Genomic DNA, 17,504 nt, shown 5'->3' on the forward strand with positions numbered 1-17,504 from the left:
GCTACACAGAAGTTAGAGATCTAATTGAGGGTTTTTTTTTTGTTTTTTGTTTTGTTTTAACTTAAGCTTTGCTTTTCGTTTCATTTCCAAAACTGTTTGGCCTTGGGTAATAGGACGTTCTTTGTTACTCTTGGAAGACCTACTGGCATGACGAGTACATTCCCTGTATTGCTCAATTCTGAAGTTGTTAAGACAATCAGTAGAAACTCCTGTGTGCCAACTTATTCTGTTTTCCTTGAATTAAAGAAAGAAAATCCATTTTAAGCCTTATATGAAGAACTGTTTTGGCACAAAGGAATGATACAGTAAGTTTTAAAATCCTCCTGGCTGGTTGCAGAGCCAACTCCATATTCAGCTTGTATACAGCAAGCCAGCAGCAACTACACAACCAAAGGGAAGTCAAGATTTGTACTGTGGGACTCAGCAACTGACTATGCAATTCACTGAGATGATTCTGAAAAAGGTACATCTTCTTTCCCTGTCACCCTCCTGCCCCTTTAAAATGTGACCCATATGAGTTAGGTGGGAATCTCCAGGCATTTGCACAGTCATTTTCCAATCCTAGAATCCAATAAAAGTTTATTAAGCCTGTGCTTTTTGGCAGGTACTGGGCTAAGTGTTAGAGATATAATTAATAAAAAGAAAGATAGTTCCTACTATCAAGGAGCTTAAAATTTAATAGGGGAGACAATACACAAGAAGAGGCAGAAAAGGGAGTGGGGAAGGAAAGAGGAGATAGGGAGGATCTCATTTGTGGAACTGAGACTTGACAGGGCAGCAGATGCAAAGTGGAGTGAAACGAAAGTGTCCAGTTCCTTCCCTCTATAAAGGAAGGCATTGGGAGGAGTTTGGTACCCCACCCTTTAGTCCTCCAATCAGAGAGGAGAGGAGGCCAAGGAAGGTGGTGTCAGTCAGTCATGAGTTAGCTCATGGTGATGAGATTAGAGGTTATGAGATCAACCTGGGAGAGGCATCTTGTTCCATGGAGCTGCAATCAGACAGAACAGTAGATATAGAGTGGATGATCCTGATGGGAAGTTAGGGATTTGCCCAAGGGACTGGGCAAATGCCAAGAAACTGATTGATGGACAGGCTGATGTTGATGGCAGCAAGCACAGTGCCAATGACTTACAAAACATTTCTGTCCCCATACCTTGATGATCCCTTGGCTGGAGCATTAGTACTTTTGTTAGAGATTGGAGAGGGGTACTAAATAGCGATGTCCTTTGCAAATGCTGAAGGGGCCTGTTCCATTCCTAATTTTGCAGGGAACAGTAATAACTGTGGTTGATTTAACCATGTAGGAGGTGAGCCATAGGAAACAGAGAAGAACTGGAGTGGTTTGTAGTAGACTCAGTAGCAATGCCTTCTTATCAGTGGATAGTACTGCAGTTGGATTAGGATTGAGTCAACCTACTGACTCAGAAGTCTTAATGAGCTTGAGAAATAAGAGAGGGTGGGTTTGCTTTTGAAAAATTCTTAAATTGCGACCAGTAAGACATAGTTATTTTTCAAGTCAACAGTAAACACACACATACACACACACACCACTTTAAACATTATAAGCTAAAGTCAGAAGGCATAGAGCTCATTTATGGAGTACCCTTATGCTTCTAAAAATTCTTCATATCTTCCGAATATTGTAAGGAGTTGGTATAGGCTCATTATAGGAGACTACATTTTTTAAATTATTGTGCTTTATTTTTAGGAGTTGTATAAAAGAGTGGGACTTCCTTACATACTTAGACATCAGTATATATTCTCTGGCAATGGAGAATGAAAAATGGAAGGTAAATGATGGTCAAAGAAGTATTGGACTTAGTTTCAGGAGAAAGATGAATTGCCTCTTGCAATGTTCCCACAATTGAGCTTTTATTAGTGCCTCCTCTTACACACACACACACACACACACACACACACACATCCAATCCCAATGTCTCCCCATGAGCTTCAAGTATAATCCTAATTGCCTACTGGGCATTTTAAAATGGAGTCCCCAAACACATTTCACCCTCAACATGTCCAAAATTCAATTCATCATCTTTTACCCCATTCCTCACCCTCTTTAGAAACTTTCTTACTTCTGTCAAAGGGACATCTGTCCTTCTATTTTCCCAGGTCCGTAGTGGACTTGGTGCCACTCTCCATTCTCTGTTACCATGCTTTTCTAATCAGTTGCCAAGTCTTATTTTTTCTAGCTTCATGAGATTTCTCACATCCATTTTCCCCCTTTTTTTCCTCCCCAGCGGCTGCTACCTTAGTTCAGACCTTCATCACTTTCTGCCTAGATTATTGCAATAGCTTCCTAATCAGTCTCCTGGACTCAAGTGCTTCACTACTCCAGTTCATCAAAGGTACTGTTGTTTAAGTCATTTCCCTGAAGCAGAGATCTGACCATATGATTCTCCTACTCAATCAACTCTACTGGCTTTTTATTGCCTCCAAGATAAAATATAAACTTCACCATTTAGCTTTTAAATCCCTTCATGACCTGGCCTCAATCTATGTTTCTAGCTTTGGGAAATGATTGAACATTACTGCTCCTTTCACTACTCCTCATATCATCTTCTCTCTCTTCCTTGCATGTGATACTCCCATCTTTCATTTCTTCCATTACTATGAAGGTTTGCAAAGCATTAACAAATATCATCTCATTAGATCCTCAAAGAAACCATAAAAGACAGGTGCTGTTGTGTTCTCATTTTATAGATTATAAAATTTAGGTAGGCAGAGATTAGGTGAATGATTTGACCATGATCACAGAGTTAAGTAGGTGTCTAAGGCTAGATTTGAAGAAAGGCCTTTCTGACTCTAGGTCCAACATTCTATCTAGTGATATGCAAGGCCAAAATAAAAAATCAGTGTTCTAGAAGAAATTTAGAGGCCATCTAGTCTAACCCCCTCATTTTGCTAATGAAAAACCTGTGGCCCACGGAACTTGTGAGTTGCCCAAGGACACGGGTAGTATATTATGGGTAGTAATGATCAGAGACGGGTTCTATTATTCTAGGACTAGTGCTCTTTTTTTCCCACAATTTTTTTCTTTCTCTTCTTATTATGAACTTAACAATCATCAACTAATGTGAACATTTAAATATATAAAGAATAAAAAGATTGCACACAAAACTATTAATTTCTCTTACATATAGTGTTTTAAGTGTATATTAGATTTAGCACAATTGTAAAGAAATAACTATCTTTCTACTTTTTTCTGTGTATTTTAAAATTGTTTTATTGATGCTTTTTCCTTTTATATATGTAAATATATATTTATAGGTATATATACATATATATGTATATATATGTATATGCATATATATGCATATACATATATATATATACCTGTATCATTACCAGTTACCACAAACAGATGTTCTCCCTTGTAACAAGTGAGTATAATCCAAAAAAGACAAATGAACACATTGACCATGTCTGAAAATGTGTGTCATTTTTCTATATCTTGTCATTTACCTCTCTACTGAGAAGTGAGTAGGATGCTTCATCATCAATCTTCTCAAGTCAAGATTGGCCAGTGTTTGATTGGAGTTCTGAAATTTTTCAAAATTGTTTTCCTTTATATGATTGCTATCATCATCTAAATTGTTCATTTGATATGTTTATTACCCTGTGCCTTCAATTTATATGTCTTCCTAGATTTCTCTGAATTTGGGATTTTTTTTTCTTTTTTATGCTGTAATATTATTCCATTAAATTCACATTCAGCAATTTATTTATCTATTCACCAATTGACAGGACCTGCTTTGTTTTCATTTGTTTATTACATTAACGATAACAACAGCAACAAAAAGTGGTGCTATAAATATTTTGTGATTTTAAATATTTTTATGCATATGAATCTTTTCCCTCTGTTTTTAACTTCTTTGGTTTATGTACCTCGAGTGGCATTTATAGGTCAAAGGACTGACCTATAAATGACTCCATAGTTTAGTGACTTTAAGAGTATAAAATCCTAAAGTCCTAAAGTTCCAATTTAGAACAATTTAGTTCTAAATTGTTTTCCAGAATGGTTGGATCAATTCACATTCACTCACAAACGTGCATAAGTTTGCTTATCCTCTAACAGCCCTCTCAACAATTGTCATTTTCGTCTTTTGTCATCTTTGCTAATCTGATAGATGTGAGATAAAACTTCAGAATGATTTTAACTTACATTTCTGTTACTGTTAGTAATCTGCAGTATTTTTTCATGAGATTATTGCTAGCTCGCCCTTCTTTTTAAAACTGATCAGATATATCCTTTGGCCACTTAGCTATTGGGAGAATGGCCCTTGTTCTTATTTATATGTTTTGTCTCAATTACTCATCTATCTTGGATTCCATACCTTTATTGGAGAAATTTACTACAAAGATTTTTCCCAGCTAACAATTTGTCTTCACTCATACCAAAGTTTTTCAGCTTTACATGATCAAAATTGTCCATTGTGCCTAATATGTCTAATGATAATAATAGCTAACACTATGTGCCAGGCACTGTGATAAATGTGTTATAAATATCTCATTTAATCCTCTCATTTATCCTGAGAGATAATTATATTATCCCATTTTACAGATGAGGAAATAGAAGCAAACAGAAATCAAATGATTTGTGCAGGGTCACATGGCTAGTATCTGAGGTCAAAGTTGAACTTGGGTCTTCCTGACTCCAGGTTTGGCTCTCTGTCCACTGTACCACCTAGCTACCTAGTGAAGAATTATAAAAAAGCTTAAGTTAATGATTAGTTAAGTTCTAATTAAGAATTATAAATAAATTTATATGTATTATATATGTGAATATAATGAATATTTATTTTTATATAATATAATGATGCATGACAATTCCAAAAGACTCATAGTGAAAAGTGCTATCCATTTCCAGAGAAAGGACTGAAGAATTTTGAGTATGAATTGAAGCATATTTTCTCACTTTCTTCATTTTCTTGCTTTTTATTTTTCCAACATGACTAATGTGGAAATATGTTTTGCGTGACTACATACATATGTTTTTGTTCAGTTGTTTTTCAGTCATGTCCAACTCTTCATGACCCCATTTGGAGTTTTCTTGACAAAGATACTGGAGTGGTTTGCCATTTCCTTCATTTTACAGATGAGGAAACTGAGGCAAACAGGGTTTAGTAATTTTCCCAAAGTCACACAGCTAATCAGTATCTGAGGCCATATTTGGATTCAGGAAGATGAGTCTTCCTGACTTCAGACCCTGTACTTTATCTAAAGAGCTACCTATCTGCCTGATCTATGTATAATGAATATCATATTTTTTTCTTTTCAATGAATAGGGTAGAGAGTGGAGGGAGGGAGAGAATTTGGAACTGAAAATAAAAATCAAGGAACATCCCAGAGCTCTTTTAACATCAAATTTGTAAAGTGTCATGGCATAATTATATAAATAATGACAACAACAGAAATATATCTAAAATATAAAAAAACTATAAATAAATCCCTAGGCATATTGATTTTTATGCAGATTTTTTTCAGTTTTACATAGTTGAAATTATCCATTTTATCCTCTCTCCCTTGTTTAGTTAGAAATTCTCTCTATGTGTGTGAGGCATCTCCTCCCCTTGTCTTCTCATTTGTTAATGATGTGATCTTTTCCTTTTTAGATCATGTATTCATCTGGTGTTAATTGTGGGGTGTGTATAGCATAAGATGATGGTCAAAACTTAATTTCTGCCAGACTGCTATCTAGTTTGTCTGACAGATTTTGTTGATTATCAGTAGTACATATCCTGAGGTTTATCACGCTTGCTTTTAGAACTCTGCTTAATCTGTTAGACTGAGCAGCTTCTATATTTTCTAACCAGTACCAGATAGTTTAGAGGATTACTGCTTTATAATATAATGAGATCTAGTAGTGCTAGGCTCCTTTCACTCTTTTTATTGTTATTATTTTTTCATTATTTCCCATGAGATTCTTGACCTTTGGTTCCCGGGAATGAATGTTGCTATTATTTTGTCTGGTTCTATAAAGTCAGAATTGGTAATTTGATTGGTATGGCAAGCTGGTGCCTTTTCCACTGTACAGAACCGTGTCATGATTTCAAGTTCCTTTCTTTTGATAGAGTAAGGGAGTGGAAACACAGTGAGGTATAGAAAAGAGGAAGGTATAAGTTAATTGAGGGCAGAGGTCACTAGAAATCAGCAAGAGGGCATTAAAAGGAGCTAAAGGATCCAAAAGAAAAAGTTGACTTTACGTAAACATTTTACCTAGAGTTTCCCATTTACCTTCAACTGAAAAAATGGGAGCTCAGTGAATACGAATAGATTTCATTTTTTATATCCTGTAGCCTGCTGAAGCTTCTCTCAAACTACATTCATGTTTAGATTCATAGAATGTTAGACCTTAGGGGTTATCTAGTCCAACCACTTAAAGCTAAAGAAGGTGGAGATTTTCTCAGTGTTTTGTAAACCTGATTAGTAGCTGAGCTGGGACTAGAACCCAGGTTTCTTCTCTCCCATTCCAAGGTCAATTTTATGCCATGCTATTTCACTAACATGATGTTAAAAGAGCTCTGGTACTTACTCATATTAATTAATTTAAAATTTTTCCTTTTCAGTTCCAAATTCTCTCCCTTCTTCTAATTCTCTCCCTTCTTCTACTCCCTGTCTCACTTATTGAGAAGGCAATAAATATGATACCCATTGTCCCATTGTACATATACAGTCATGCAAAATATGTTTCCATAATTAGTCATGTTGCAAAAAAAAAAGCAAGAGAAAAAAGGAAGTGAAAAAATATGTTTTAGTGTGCACTCAGATTTTATCAGTTCTCTCTCTGGAGATGGATAGCATTTTTCATCATGAGTGTATTGGAATTATTGGAGATCATCATATTGATTTGAATAACTAAGTCTTTAAAGATGATTATCATTACAATATTGCTGTTAGTATGGATAGTGTTCTTCTAGTTTTGTTCACTTTACTTTACATTGAGCTCTGGTATTAAAACACACTATCTTCTTCCTAGATTTCATTGCCTAGCAACATCTATACATGTTATTGTAGTATATTTGACAAACAAAATAACAGATAAGGCCAATGACTGAAATAAAAAATCTTTGAATGACAGAAGACCCCAATAACATCAGCTGGAAGCATAACAACTGGCTGAAGTCCAATAAAGATCTGCATATATTAGAACAGGCTCATGTTAATGGCGTTATCCCTAACAAATATAATGATAGGTTTAGTGATGGCTGGCATCTTCTTTATAGCCTCTTGAAGCAGAAAGAATTTGTTTGTTGAGAGTAATTTCTTGCCAGGCATTAGACATGTTCAGAAGTATTCGGTAAATGCTGTTACAGTAATATACAAGGTTGGGAGCTTGGTTCTAGCACTGGTACTGTAAGTACCAGGCACCAAAGAGGTAAAAGTTTACAACAGCTCCACAATGATTTGTTTACTGTATACAACACACTATGCATCCCCAGGGAATTTTACTCCCTCTTTGCTGGAGAATTAATCAGACACTGGGATTTTGTTTGTTTGTTTCTGGTTCTTCATTTGTTTTGGGTTTTGTTTATTTGTGTGTTTGTTTTTGTTTCTTTTCATTTTTAGAAGACTTGTAATTTCAATGGCCTAGGGAACTTGCAGTGAAGGAGCTCCCTCTGCTTATTCATCTCAGTCTTTGTCAGGGGCACTGAGCAGGTTACAGTGTGTTTCAGTCATAAAACTTAGACACAGGTCTTTCTGAATGAGGCCAGTTCTTTAGTCACTATCTGATCTATCTCTGTCTTTTTGATGGTTAATAAATATTAAACATAATTGTGGCAAGAGACTTTCCTACAAGGAGGCCCACATATGGTGAGGAGACGTCCCTCATGCCTGTAGTGTGGAGTGGTGACATTGTGTGCCTTGAAAGGAGACAGAAAAGACATCTCTAGTCTCTTCTTCCTCTACCCTTCTTCAAGAGAGACTAATTCCTATCAGGAGGGGAAGCAGGAAGTTGGGGTCAAAGATCACCACTGTTTTTTTTAGAGAGGATATTAAGCTAGAATTACATCTATCTACTGCTTTAAATATTGTTAGTTTAGAGAGTATTAGTTTAGCGAGTTCAATCTAACGTCTGATCACTTTTTTACATTATTATTGAAGGAACAGGGAGCCCCAGTCTCTATATCTAAGAGCTGACCTTTTCCCCACTAAATACCAATGAATACAAATAGCAAAGAAATCCATTTATCCAAATCAGAGCAAAACTGAAATCAGAGCAGGTATGCACAGAATATGTACCAGACAATAAAGAATGAAGGAGCTCTCCCATTGGGAGTGAGATAGCTCAGCTCAACCAAGAGAGAGAGAGTTCTAGATCTCACCCAAGAGGAAGTTCCTGGAAGTCTCTAAAGTAGTTAGCTGGGATAGGGATATGATGGAGACTGCTGGCTCCCCTCATGTCTTCCCAGAGTCAACTTGAAGTGGGGTGAGCCGCTTCTATCTTCTCTCTCCAAGCTGGAAGCTGCAAGTTCCCAAAGCAACTCAAAGCTTGAAGAGTCTGGAAGAGGACTCCTTCTTGGTTGGAGTTTTTGTCCCACCAACTCTACTCTGTCAGGCAGGGTAAGGCTTATGTAGGGCAGGGCTTTGATCTCCACCAATAATGAGAGACTCCCATAGCAATGAGTTTTGGGACAGGGGTTACATAATAACAGAGTGCTAGCCAAAACATCATTAGAGAGGTTATAGGTAAAGGCAGCATTTGTTTTGGAGCTATTTTGATGAAGTAAGTAAAAAATTTCTTTTTGACCTTGACTCCTTGACAATATTCTAGCTGTTTGAGGCAGGGGTAGGGGGATTTGGGGAAGAGTGAGAGAGGAGAGACAGAGACGAGCTACTCAAATGTCATTTATAGATAATAATTTTTTTAAAAAATTGACATTGCACATTTTATTGCACTTAATTATACCTGACATTTAAATTACAACCTCAAATAATAATTTGTATTTACTCTGAGGCTTTGACATTTTGCCAATATGTACTTTACATAAAGTTTGTCTGTTTTCTGTGTTCAAATTCTACAAATTCCTGTACATTTTACAGTGAATTTCATATAGGTAGCCATTAATTCCTACTAAACTGACTACATATTGAGACCTATTGTCATATTGTATGCAACATATTTTGAATTTTTTTATTATTATTAGGAAAAGTCAAATAAGTAGAATAACAGCCCAACAAATTAATTAAAGTAGCATTTTGATTCGCATGTTAAAACTTAAGTGATTTGGACCAGAGATGACTCACATATGCTGGAGGAAAAAGAATTTAAATAGATCCTCTATTTTAAAAAAAATAGCATATTGCACAATCTGTTTAAATTTAGCGTCATAGGACTTAATTGCTGTGCTAAAGAAATGAAGATCAAGTTAGTTTAAACTAGATGGCATGTGAAAAAAACACTTTGCTAAATAAATATTTTTGATTTAACTATGATTTAAGATCACATTTTAATACAGAACAAAGAGCAAGTAAATGTAGGAAATGGGAATGGGAAAGAGATTCTATCATTTTAAAAGCTTATGCTTTGGCAGAAAATTTCATTAATTTTCAGAATACATGAAGACTGATTCTTCCATTGAAATCCTACTCGGCTGCTTCATCCTGGACTGTAATTGATCCTAGGTATTTTAAAGCTATGCCAGTACAATGTAAACTCTGGCATATACTGCTAATCTGGAAACCTTCAAGTCCTGGTCCACTTATTTATTGTGTCTTATCAAAGAACCAAGCTGGGTAAGTGTGGAATGACAACATCAGGTTGATAAAAAGGTGTGAACATTTTGATTAGAGCATTTTGAAAATAACATATTTTGATGTTGAAAGGGGTTTTACTATGCCTATATCAATGAAATGATGGATTTGATTAATTTCAATTCTAGTATTCTTTAATACATGAATTTTAAATATTCCTTAATCACTTAAGTTCTGGGAATATAAAGACAGAAGTAAAACAGTCCTAGAGCTCCATGTACTCAAGAACATAAATACAAGATAACTTGAGGAGGGAGAAAACACCAACAATGGAAGGAATTAGAAAACCTTCACAGAGGAGCTAGCATTTTAGCTTGAACAAAATTAAAGAGTCTTGGAGACAGAGAGGAGGAGAAACTGCATTCCAGGTTAGGGGAGGATAGTTTGCGCAAATGCAGGAGGTAGAAGATAAAATACCTTGTTCAGAGACCCACTATTGTTGGTCTAGGAGAACAATGTGAAAAGAGAATGAGGATTGAGAAAAGGCTATTGGATCTGGCCACTAAGAGATCATTGGCAACTTTGGAGACGCTGGTTATTTTAAGTGCTCACTATATCAGGAAGCATCATTTGACTCCATGTCAAGGTCTATAACCTCAGTGTCACTTGACCTACAGATTTGCAGTCCTGCTCCTGTAGAGGTGGACATAACTCTGGTTTTCTTGATTTCCTGCTGCCACCATTCCTTAGCTGATCCTAAAACTCCATGGCTCACTAGCCCATATCAGCAAGACTGTTATACAGATCAACAAAGCTTTCTATAGTGTGAAATTGTTGCATGAACCTCTGGGGAATGTAATTCTCAAAGAGAACACAGTGCTACTCTCAGTCACAGAATTCTTCCTCCTTGCTTTAAAGTTACAAAATGTGTCGCATCTCATTCAAAACTTAGATCACCCTGTGTGGTAAGTAGGACAGACATATTATCCCTTCTTTATGAGGAGAAATTAAGAAGCAGAGAAGTTAAACAACATGGCCAAGATCAGATAGCTAGTACTTGACAGCTAAATGGTACAGTGGATACTGTAGCTCTAAGGAAGTGAGGAAGACCTGACATCAGATTTGAACCTCAGATACTCACTAGGTGTGTCTTATTGGGCAAGTCACAATCTATTTGCCTCAGTTTCCTCATCTGTAAAATGGGGATAATAAAACCACCTGCCTCCCAGGATTGTTATGAAGATCAGATGAGATAATAATTGTAAAGCACTTAGCATAGTGCCCTGGTACATAGTAAGTGCTGTAACTGTTATTATATATTGTCATTGTTGTTAAGTGGCAGTGAGGCCTCAACTCCAGATATTCTGTGATTCAATGAAATCTCATGATGCCCTGAAACACTTTTCTGTTCTCCCAAGCCCCGGAAATGTGCGTGCCTTTTTTGTTTGTTGCTCTCGTGCCTTCCCAGTCACCAGTGGAATGAAACGGGGCTGTGTACTTGCTCCCATGCTTTTTAGCATGATGTTTTCAGCCATGTTGACAAATGCTTTCAGTGAGGATGAACATGGCATCAAGGTGAGCTACCATACTGATGGTAAGTTCTTCAGTTTGAAAAGGCTACAAGCCAAGACCAAAGTGGAGGGAGTGTTGGTGCATGATTTTCTACGTGCAGACGACTGTGCACTCCATGCAGCCTCTAAAGCTGAGATGCAGCAAAGTACGGACCAATTCTCTGCTGCCTGTGCTAGTTTTGGCCTAATAATTAACACCAAGAAAACACAAGTGCACCACCACACCATCCATACGTGGAACCATCAGTTACAACAAATGAAGAAGTTTTGAATGCTGTGGATAAGTTCACTTACCTTGGTAGTGTACTTTCCAGGGATGTACACATTGACAATGAGGTTGATGTACACATTGCCAGAGCTAGCTCAGCGTCTGGGAGGCTCCAAAGAAAAGTTTGGGAGAGAAGAGGTATTAGACTGACTACCAAACTGAAGGTCTATGAGCCGTTGTGCTGACCTCATTGTTATATGCTAGTGAAACATGAATAGTCTACTAGTGCCATGCCAGGAAACTGAATCATTTCCATCTGAACTGTCTTAGAAAAATTCCCTTTCTTTGAACAGCTTATAGTCATGTATGTTAGTATATTGAATGATATATATAGTATATTGAGCTTTAGTAGGGGGTATGTATTAGGGGCAATAGACCATGCAATGGTAGGTAATGTTTTTTTTAATGCCTTTTTGCTAGACTAACTTAACAAAATACTAAGCTCTTGCTTCTAGCAAAATCAATGAAAATTTATCCTTATAAATAATATAAACTATAGCTAGCTTAATCTTTTCAATAATACATGTTAAGGGATTAAAATCTATTACTAGCCCAAGAAACCTATCCACAGTTCTATTATTGATTGTTGGGGAAAGGAAAAGAAAATGCTCCAGGGTGTCATATGATTTTCAGGTCTCCAGATTTGTGTGTTCATGTAGATGCCTTATGCCTTGGCCAAAGCTGGAACATAGGAAAGGTTAGCATTATTCGAAGAATTAAGGCAAAATAATTAGCTAACTGCCATATTTTTACAACCAGAAATTAGCACAATGCCTTATACCTAACAGGCTCTCAGTAAATATCTGTGTAACTGAATGAAGCTGGATTGCATTGCACCTGAGATTGTTTTCTTACCTGGTCTTAATGTTTGCATTTTAATTAGTTTTGCAACTTAGTCTTTGGAATAAGATCTCCTAGATCCCAGGAGGATGTCGTTGTTCATGAGGAGTTTGCACGTATTTACAATGGAGCTTCCCTCTGTAAAGTGGTAGCAGAAAGTTACAATTCACCCACAGAATCTGTCTTTGCCACCTGTTCCTCCCTAGGTCACGTTCTATATAACTTCCTTATTGAATTTATTGACTCACTTAAATTTCTCAAATTGCAATAAAACTTGTAGTTGAACCAAGCTGACCCCCATGTGTTTGAATTCTACACACAACCCTGTAATTGTGTCCCTGAAATAGAGAAAGCTATAGAACAGTCTTCATTCTTCCTCAAAACAATGAATTTTCAGCATCATTTTGAGCAAAAAAGAAAGACTGGTATAATAAATGATCTCTGTCCTCAAGGAATTATTTACTTGCTTCCTCTATATCTTCACCATTGACTTAATCAAATCCCTATAAGTTAATATCACTCTGTTAAAAATTACTGATGTCTTTTGTTTTTTATGCCATAGATATTTCCCAATATAAGCTTATCCATGTTGAACACTCCCATATAACTAAGAAATATGTTATAGCAGGTATTCTCTGGATTCTTTATTTCAGGGCCAAGCAGGTTCTATCTATCCCCCTCCCCCCACTACTCACCTCACTCTATGGCACTCTGAGGGCTTTTTAGGCAGCTAGGTGATACAATGGATACAGTGCTGGGCTTAGAGTCAGGAACACCTGAGTTCAAATTCTCCCTCAGACACATATAGCTATGTGATCCTGGACAAGTCATGCCCTTTCTGTCTCAGTTACGTCATCTGTAAAAGTGAGGAAAAGAGTAGCACCGACCTCCCAGAGTTGTTGTGACGATGAAAGGTGTTAACATATTTAATGTGCTTTGCAAACTTTAAAGTGCTTTATGAATGCTAGCTACTATTATTGTTATTAATTATTGTGAAGTATCACTTCTACTGCCCTGGTCTTTAGCCTTCACCAGCTGAATTCTTCCCCTCATTGTTAGGGTCTAGTTCAACTTACGCACCTAACGCTGTTTAGTTTTTTTTCTTTAGTTTCAAAGATACAGCAAAAACCAAAAAAAACCCAAAAAACCCTCAAGCATATAAACATTTCCCTCCTCAACATCTTGGGGGTATACTCTCCCCAATACTTCCTCCAAATCTGGGTGGAGTAAGCTCATAATTTAGTTCAATTCCTGTGTAATAAAGGTCCCACTGAGTCTTTCCATGTTTCTCTGTAATAATCATGTGTCTCATTTCTTATAGCACCATAATATTCCGTTACATTTATAAAGCATAGTTTGGGCACTCTCCAATCTATGGGCACCTGCATTGTTTTCATTTCTCTCCTTCCAAAAAATATGCTGCTATAAATATTTCAGTGTATGTGGAACTTTTTTTTTCTTTGATTTCCATGAGTTTTATGCCTAGCAATGGAATATCTAAGTCAAAGGGTATGGTATTTTAGTCACTTTACTTGCACAATTCCAAATTTCTTGCCAGAATGGTTGTATTAATACTAACAAAGAATGAGTGTACCCAGTTTTTACAGTCTCTCCAATATTGACTGCTCTCATCTTTTGCCATCTTTGACAGTTCACTGGCTGTGAGGTAAAAACCTGATATTGTATTATAATTGATTTGGAACATTCTTTCATGTGACTTTTGGTAGTTTGCAATTCTTTTGAGCATTACTTTTTCCTATCTTTTGATTCCATGACTACTGAGGAAAGGCTTTTGGTATATATATATATTTGGTATATATATATATGTATATATATATATATATATATATAGGTATATATATATATATATATAAATATAACTTGGTATTATACAGTTATAGAATTATATTATATAATTTTGGTATTATATAATTATAGGTCTATTTATACCTTGGATTCTAAATCCTTATCAGAGATATTTAGTATAAAGATTCCCCTCCTGCCCAGTTGACTGCTTTTTTCTTATTCTAGATGCATTAATTTTGTTTGTGCAAAGGCTTTATAATTTAATATAAACAAAATTATGTAGTCAGTTAATACACACTTATAACACCTACTATTTGCCATACATTATGCTGGGGACTCAAAAGGAGGCAAAAGACAGTCCCTGCCCTCAAAGTGCTTACGATCTAATGGAGGAGACAAAAAGCAAACAAGATATATGAAGGATAAATAGGAAATAATTAAGAGAGGGAAGGCATTAGGGAAAGGCTTTTATATTTTTATTAACTGCCTCTATCTCTTGTTTGGTTAAAATATTCTCTTCTATCAATAAGTATAAAAGGCTTATGATCTACTTATTTTCTAATATTATTATGACATGATCTTTAATATTTGGGTTCTGAATCTATTTTGAATATATTATGGAAGCTGGCATAAGATATTAATCTTAATGTAATATGAAAGGTGTGTTTTAAATTTTCTCTTATTAAATATGAAGTTCTTTCTGAAGTAATTTATGTTTTCAGTTTTATTGAATACTGCATTACTGTCAGGGATATACTGGTAAGTGTTTAACCACCAGCTCTTTGGGAAAGCACCACACACTTTTGTTTACTGGTATTCTTAACATTTTCTCCATCTATCTCTTAATTCTATACAACGCTGTAAATAAAGCAACAGATCAAGCCCTGATTTATAGCATTAGTTGATTTCTGAGGTGTAAATGCTCACATTGAAAATTTAACAATCAGCTTTTCCAGGTATATAACTGCTGGTTCCATCACCTCCTTAACTGAGTTTCATGATTTCCCTTGTCTACCTTGTTCCATTTTTTCTTCTGTTTTTTAAAAATAGTACCAAATGGGGGCAGAGCCAAGATGGTGGAGTAGAAAGATGCAAATATACATAGCTCCGAACCCACAACCCATACAACATCGGTATAAATTAACTCACGGCGAATTCTGGAGCAGTGAGGCCACAGAACAGTGAAGAGAAGGAGATTTCTGTTCCAGAGGGACCTGCAAACCTCTCGCAAAAGGTCCGTCGCGCTGCAGACGCGGAGCCCAGCCCAGCCCAGACCTGCTGTGGCCACAGCACCAAGAGAAACAGACCCGAGCAGGCTTCAGGGATGGGATCTCCAGCGGCCACACAAGTCCCTCCACCCACAGGTGACGGGGGTCGGTGAGAGAGTCTCTTTGGTGGGTCGAGAGGGGAGTGGGGTGCCCCCATAACTCGGGCCCCCCCTGCCCCCCGGGAGGTAGAGGCTGGGAGGCAGCTGCAGACAGGGGCTCCCCAAGCAGGCGGGAGCCTGGATCCATTGTTGAAGGTCTGTGCATAAACCCCTTGAGGGAACTGAGCCTGAGAGGTGGCCCTGCCCCAACCTCAGCACCTGAACTTAATCTCACACTGAATAGCAGCCCTGCCCCCGCCAAAAGCCCTAAGGCTGGAAGCAGCATTTGAATCTCAGACCCCAAACGCTGGCTGGGAGGAGCAGGAGGCGAGGTGGGTGTGAGGAGAATATTCAGAGGTCAAGTCATTGGCTGGGGAAAATGCCCAGAAAAGGGAAAAGAAATAAGACAATAGAAGGTTACTTTCTTGGAGAATAGACATTTCCTCCCTTCCTTTCTGATGAGGAAGAACAATGCTTGCCATCAGGCAAAGACACAGAAGGCAAGGCTTCTGTGTCCCAGCCTACCCAATGGGCTCAGGCCATGGAAGAGCTCAAAAAGAATTTTGAAAATCAAGTTAGAGAGGTGGAGGAAAAGCTGGGAAGAGAAATGAGAGACATGAAGTCAAAGTATGAACAACAAATCAGCACCCTGCTAAAGGAGACCCAAAAAAATGTTGAAGAAAATAACATCTTGAAAAATAGGCTAACTCAATTAGCAAAAGAGGTTCAAGAAGCCAATGAGGAGAAGAATGCTTTCAAAAGCAGAATTAGCCAGATGGAAAAGGAGATTCAAAAGCTCACTGAAGAAAATAGTTCTTTCAAAATTAGAATGGCACAGATGGAGGCTAAGGACTTTGTGAGAAAGCAAGATATCACAATACAAGCCCAAAAGAATGGAAAAATGGAAGATAATGTGAAATATCTCATTGGAAAAACAACTGACCTGGAAAATAGATCCAGGAGAGACAATTTAAAAATTATGGGACTACCTGAAAGCCATGATCAAAAAAAGAGCCTAGACATCATCTTTCATGAAATTATCAAGGAAAACTCCCCTGAGATTCTAGAACCAGAGGGCAAAATAAATATTCAAGGAATCCACAGAACACCACCTGAAAGAGATCCAAAAAGAGAAACTCCTAGGAACATTGTGGCCAAATTCCAGAATTCCCAGGTGAAGGAGAAAATATTGCAAGCAGCTAGAAAGAAACAATTCAAGTATTGTGGAAATACAATCAGGATAACACAAGATCTAGCAGCCTCTACATTAAGGGATCGGAGGGCATGGAATAGGATATTCCAGAAGTCAAAGGAACTAGGACTAAAACCAAGAATCACCTACCCAGCAAAACTGAATATAATACTTCAGGGGAAAAATTGGTCTTTCAATGAAATAGAGGATTTTCAAGCATTCTTGATGAAAAGACCAGAGCTGAAAAGAAAATTTGACTTTCAAACACAAGAATGAAGAGAACCAGGAAAAGGTGAAGAGCAAAGAGAAGTGATAAGGGACTTACTAAAGTTGAACTGTTTACATTCCTACATGGAAAGACAATATTTGTAATTCTTGAAACATTTCAGTATCTGGGTACTGGGTGGGATTACACACACACACATGCACACACGCACACACACATAGACACAGAGTGCACAGAGTGAATTGAAGAGGATGGGATCATATCTTAAAAAAAAATGAAATCAAGCAGTGAGAGAGAAATATATTGAGAGGAGAAAGGGAGAAATTGAATGGGGCAAATTATCTCTCATAAAAGAGGCAAGCAAAAGACTCATTAGTGGAGGGATAAAGAGGGGAGGTGAGAGAAAAACATGAAGTCTACTCTCATCACATTCCACTAAAGGAAAGAATAAAATGCACACTCATTTTGGTATGAAAACCTATCTTACAATACAGGAAAGTGGGGGATAAGGGGATAAGCAGGGTGGGGGGGAT

This window comes from Notamacropus eugenii, chromosome 4 (genome assembly GCF_028372415.1).
Source record: "Notamacropus eugenii isolate mMacEug1 chromosome 4, mMacEug1.pri_v2, whole genome shotgun sequence".
Classification (NCBI taxonomy): Eukaryota; Metazoa; Chordata; class Mammalia; order Diprotodontia; family Macropodidae; genus Notamacropus; species Notamacropus eugenii.